Consider the following 6710-nt stretch of genomic DNA (forward strand, 5'->3'; position numbering starts at 1 on the left):
TTTTTTTTTTTTGAGACGGAGTCTCGCTCTGTCGCCCAGGCTGGAGTACAGTGGCCGGATCTCAGCTCACTGCAAGCTCCGCCTCCCGGGTTTACGCCGTTCTCCTGCCTCAGCCTCCCGTGTAGCTGGGACTACAGGCGCCCGCCACCTCGCCCGGCTAGTTTTTTGTATTTTTTAGTAGAGACGGGGTTTCACCGTGTTAGCCAGGATGGTCTCGATCTCCTGACCTCGTGATCCACCCGTCTCGGCCTCCCAAAGTGCTGGGATTACAGGCTTGAGCCACCGCGCCCGGCCCATTTTTTTTTTTTGGTAGAGACAAGGTCTTGCTATATTGCCCAGGCTGGTCTTGAACTCCTGGGCTCAAGTGATCCTCTCACCTTGGTCTCCCAAAGTGCTGGGGTTCCAGACATGAGCCACCACACCTAGCCATGGGTAGCATTTTAAAATAAAGTAGTCAAAATAGATCTCCTTGAGAAAATTATTATTTTTATTATTATCATTATTATTATAGGAAACAGATTCTAGCTCTGTCACCAGCTGGTGTGTAGTGGCACAATCTTGGCTCACTGCAACCTCTGCTTCCCAGGTTCAAGTGATTCTCCTGCCTTAGCCTCCTGAGTAGCTGGGATTACAGACAAGGGCCACCATGCCCAGCTAATTTTTATATTTTTAGTAGAGATGAGGTTTCACCATGTTGGACAGGATGATCTCAATCTCCTGCCCTCATGATCCACCCACATTGGTCTACAAAATGCTAGGATTACAGGCATGAGCCACCACGCCCGGCCGAGAAAACTATTTTTAAGCAAAGACTTAGAGAGAGAGAGGAAGTTAGCTATGCACATTGTGGGCGCGGTGTGGTTAGGGTGGCCCTGAGATAGGGATATGCCTGGTGTCTTTAAGGTACAGCTCAGAGGCCAGAGAACTAGAGGAAATTGATTGGGAAGAAGAAGAATAGGATATTAGTTTTGGAAAGCAAATGATTTGGGAATACGAATCATGTAAGAGCACGAGATTTTATAAAGATTTCACTTTTTCTCAAGGTGAAATGAGGAAGCACTAAAAGATTTTGAGTAGAGCTTCATGATGTGACTTATGTTTTGAAAGGACCCTGTAGCTGCTTGGGCTGTCCATGGTGGGAGCAGGAAGGCCAGTGAGATGCTTTCCCAGGAATTCTAGTGAAAGGTGATGGTGGCTCGGAACGCTGGTAGAAGTGAAGGCCATGAGAAGTGGTCAGATTCTGTGTGTGATTTGAAGGTACAAACAGACTTCCCTGACAGATTGGATGTGGGATATAAGAGAAAAGAAGATTATTCAAGAATTAGAGACAATGGACTTATCTTCTCCTGAGATGAGGAATACTGAGGGAGGAACAATTTCTGAGGAAGAGTAGGAAAGATGATCAGTGTTTCCTGGGGACATGCTAGGTTTGGTATAGTTATTACACATTTAAGAAGAAGTGTCACATAGGAAGTTGCTGTACAAGCACAGGGCTCAGGAGAGAGAAGTGTGCCAACAATTTGGGCATTGTGAGAAAATTGATGATGTTAAAAGTGTAGAGGTAGAAGAAGTATGATATCTCTCCTCCCCCCTCATAAGGGTCTGACACTCCTAGAGCAAAAGACAGGATAACAAGAGAAAAGCATAACAAATTTACTTAAAGTTTTATGTGACTCAGAAACCTTCAGAAATGAAGACCCAAAGACCCAGGCAAAACTGTCCAGATTTATGCTCAGGTTCAGTGAAGGATGGACAACCATGTAGCAATATAATTGGACAGAAAGGGTATGATTTGATAGTAATAGGCTGAGGGAGGAACACAGCATAGCCTGTCTGTTTAGATTTTTCTTGGCCTTTCTGTATAGCAATTCTTCCTCCCAGCTATACAGCAAGACCCCCTCTGGAATCAGTCTTATGACCTACTATTGGCCAAGGTAGGTCAGATAATTTCTTTACGGCCAGCTCCTACACAGAACAGCAGAGGGAAGGCTAGAGCAATGTTTCTAGATTTTATGGCTGATTTAGGGGAGAGGGAATCAAGAGACTGGAAGGCAGGAGAAGGTCAGAGAGACCTTGGTTCTGGGTGCTACTTCTGAGGCCTTCCAATCTCCTTTATTTCAAACAGTTCAGCATGCCAAAGTGCCATAGTTTGGAGTATAGTGTGCTGAGCCCCAACAAAAGCCATGAGATTAAATATGATCATGAAGAGAGTGCCTGTGTCCATAGAAAAGAAAGAATAGCTAACCCCTAGGAATCTCCACCATCAAAAGCCTGGAGAGAAAGGGGAAGAAGTAATGAAGAAGAATAAGAACATGAGTCCAGGGACATAGGAGAAATAATCAGGAAAGGGTGGGGTGCTGTAACTCAGCACACATCCTGGCCAAGACTGTCTGCCTTGAGGGCACCAGGCCTGAGCTCACCAGTCTTTTCACCCTGTTTCTGTCCCAAGAAGCTCATTCTCAGGTCAGCTTCATCAAGGAGCAGGGAGCAATCAACTCTGTCAAATGCTGCTGAGCATAGAAAGTTAACGCTGTCAGGGGAGAAATGTCTTACTCCAAGTGCAAAGGCTTCGCTCATGACCACTGTTGATGGGGTGGAAGAGTCTGGGCAATTCATTGAAGAGATATCCAATTTTCTGGGGTCTAGAGAAAGACAATCTTGTCCAGGAGGTGAACAGGAAAAGGGTCCACATCTGAGTCACATTTTCATCTCAGTGGAGGGAATAAAGAGAAAGAGAGTAGGGCATTGTGTCTCAAATGAGAGATACTGTTCTCTCATTTATTTATTTTTTATTATTATACTTTAAATTCTAGGGTACATGTGCACAACGTGCAGGTTTGTTACATATGAATACATGTGCCGTGTTGGTTTGCTGCACCCATTAACTTGTCATTTACATCAGGTATTTCTCCTAATGCTATCCCTCCCTCCTCCCCCCACCCCACAACAGGCCCTGGTGTCTGATGTTCCCCTTCCTGTGTCCAAGTGTTCTCATTGTTCAATTCCTACCTATGAGCGAGAACATGCGGTGTTTGGTTTTCTGTCCTTGCGATAGTTTGCTGAGAATGATGGTTTCCAGCTTCATCCATGTCCATACAAAGGACATGAACTCATCCTTTCTTATGACTACATAGTATTCCATGGTGTATACGTGCCACATTTTCTTAATCCAGTCTATCATTGATGGGCATTTGGGTCGGTTCCAAGTCATTGCTATTGTGAATAGTGCCACAATAAACATATGTGTGTGTGTGTCTTTATAGCAGCATGATTTACAATCCTTTGGGTATATACCCAGTAATAGGATGGCTGGGTCAAATGGTATTTCTAGTTCTAGATCCTTGAGGAATTGCCACACTGTCTTCCACAATGATTGAACTACTTTATACTCCCACCAACACTGTAAAAGCGTTCCTATTTCTCCACATCCTCTCCAGCACCTGTTGTTTCCTGACTTTTTAATAATCGCCATTCTAACTGGTGTGAGATGGTATCTTACTGTGGTTTGATTTGCATTTCTCTGATGGCCAGTGATGATGATGTTCTCCTCTTAACCATACCCTAGACCTCAGTACTTCTCACATTTGTCTCCATCTCTCTTTGCTCCTCTAAGGACCCATCTGAGCAACTCACTTCACCATATCCTCCTTCCCTCTTATACATTCATCTCCATATCACTCTCTTTCTTCTTCTTTTTTTTTTTTTTTTTTTTTTTTTTGAGACAGAGTCTCACCCTCTCGCCCAGGCTGGAGTGCACTGGAGCAATCTTTGGCTCACTGCAACCTCCACCTCCCGGGTTCAAGCGATTCTCCTGCCTCAGTCTCCTGAGTAGCTGGGATTACAGGCACCTGCCACCACGCCCAGATAATTTTTGTATTTTTAGTAGAGATGGAGTTTTACCATGCTGGCCAGGCAAGTCTCGAACTCCTGACTTGAAGGATCTGCCCACCTTGGCCTCCCAAAGTGCTGGGATTACAGGGGTGAGCCACCATGCCTGCACTGTCTCTCTTTTCTTTCTTCTCATTTCACTACTCTGACCCAGAGGTTTTCTTGGAAGTTTATGCTGATTACAGATACACTCATCTCGTTTTTTACAGCTTTAGTTGAGGTATAATTGACAAATAAAACTTGTATATATTTAAGGTGTATAAGTTGATGTTTTGCTATAGAAAAGCATGGTGAGATAATAATAACAATGAAGTTAATTGACATATCTATCGTCTCACATAGCTACCATTTTCTTTTTTTCTTTTTTTTTTTTTGTGTGTGTGTGTTGAGAACTCATGTGGTCTATCCTTTTAGTAAATTTTAAGTATGTAATACAATATTGCTAACTATAGTCATCTTGCTAAACACTACATCTCCAGACCCATCTCAGTTTTGAATTGTACTAATAGAGTATATATAGTACTAATATAATTCTCAAAGCAAAAAGATATTTTCTTTTCTTTAATTTTTTTTTTTTTTTTTTTTTTTTTTTTTGAGACTGAGTCTCTATCACCCAGGCTGGAGTGCAGTGGTGCGAACTCGGCTCACTGCAACCTCCACCTCTGGGTTTAAGTGATTCTCATGCCTCAGCCTCCCAAGTAGCTGGGATTACAGGCACCCACCACCATGCCCAGCTAATTTTTGTATTTTTAGGAGAGACAGGGTTTTACCATGTTGGCCAGGCTTGTCTCGAACTCCTGACCTCAAGTGATCCACCTACTTTGGCCTCCCAAAGTACTGAGATTACAGGCGTGAGCCACCATGCCCGGCCACAAAAGGATATTTTCTAATACTCAGTTCTATCATTAATTTTTTTAGTGTGCTTAACAGATCACTCTACCATTACTCTTCCTCAGTTGGAAACTGAGGGGTTTGGTATAAATGTCTTCACGGGTTCCTTCCAGCTCAGACTATTTAGAAATCCGATACTCTGGAGCATATGTATGTGTGTATATGAGTGTCTGTAGGAAAAGATGTAAGGAAAATTTGGTTGACATTTGTGCACTGTTTGTGTAAATCTGATTTTCCTAAATCATTATGAATTTAGGCAGAAAAAAGCATCATTATCTGAAATAAAATTATTATACTACGATTACATCATTATTTTTAAACTAGGCAAATAAAAAAAAAAAAAAACACGCTAGTAACCAATTTCATTGTTGAGAAGATGTGAGGTCCTGTCATTTACAACTGTTATTTAATGTAGCAAGAGAAAACATTAAGACAAAGACTATGGGATGATTTCAAGCCCCTTAGATCTAGATTAGAGGACTGGTTAACAGCCTGGAAGATATCTCTCAGTTAACAAACAACAATGTAATAGTTCCTCTTCTTGGCTATCTCCCTTCCCTTCGCCTACTTCTAGTCTAATAGGTGATCAAGGGGCCCAAAATGCATTACATCCAAGAGGAAGCTTTGTTTGACAGGTGCTATCTAGCCAAGAAAATCTCAGCATCACCTACTCACCATTTACATACACTGTAATTTTTCATTGAACACTGGAAAAAAAAAAAAAAAGAACCCAACAGCACATGGGTGAAGCTATTTCATTCAAGGCATTTTTATTAAGACTCATAACAGGACTGTCTTGTAGGTAACCCTTGCTTCTACTATTTTAGAGGCACCATGGACTTTCACCTGTGCTCAGGATGCAGGGTGTCCCACCATCAGACTTACTAGGTTTGTGTATTTGTGATATAAGAAACAAATAATTTTAATATTATTTCCCTGGTAGAAAAGAGAAGATAAGTGCCTTGTTTGAGGTCCCATGTTAGTGAACAGCAGAGTTTGGAGTCAAACTCTAATCTACTTTTTTAAGTCCATTACTTTAGATGGACCACCAAACTTGTTCCTTTTAAGGGAAGGATGTGAGCCAAATAGGAGATTCAAAGAGATGGAGTAAGAAATGATGCTCCATGAAGGAAAATATCCTGGTTTCAAAGGAAGAGCATGTCTTGACAGGGTGAGAGGCCAAGAATCCCTTTGAAGAAAAGGTACCATTTACTAAAAAATACCAGTCATAGTGACTATTGTTGAGAAATAAATGAATTATCACAAATTGAGAAATTTAGGCAAGCCTGACTTAGGCAAGCCCAACTCTTTTTCTCAGGGTTTCCCAGACATCAGGCATCCCTGGACCATGCCCCCATTCCACTTGTACTATTGACTAATATTATCGATTTTATTCTCTCTTGCATTTATACAACACGGTCCTAAGCAATAATATACATAATATTATGGACTAATGTGTTAATTATTCACTGCCATTAAAAGAAATGCATAACAATGAACAATTTTTACTATCTATGTGTACTTTCTAACATCAGTCACCTCACTTTCCACCTGTTGTACATGTTTCATAATTTTGTGTGCAGTTTCATCTAGAGCTGTAAATTAAACAATTCTACCTTGGAAAGCATTTTCAAAGAAGCATAAAGGATCCAAGGACAGTAGAAAAACAATGAAGCTCAAGGTCAATGATTTGGCCAAAATCATCAAATTCTGTAGAAAAAAGAGACTAAATCATGCAGGTACTGTATTTTTATCATGAAACGGTGCTCTAATTATTTGTTAAGACAATTCCTCAAATTTACCACCAAATTGACAGAAGATGTAATTTTTATGATGATCTATTTCCCTTTGTTCTCACTTCACAAGTTAATGCAGGATGTTAAAAGGCAATTTCTTCTATCTCAGTTTAGGTAAGGGTCCCTCAGAAACAG

The sequence above is a fragment of the Theropithecus gelada genome, chromosome 7b (genome assembly GCF_003255815.1).
Source record: "Theropithecus gelada isolate Dixy chromosome 7b, Tgel_1.0, whole genome shotgun sequence".
In the NCBI taxonomy this organism is placed as follows: domain Eukaryota; kingdom Metazoa; phylum Chordata; class Mammalia; order Primates; family Cercopithecidae; genus Theropithecus; species Theropithecus gelada.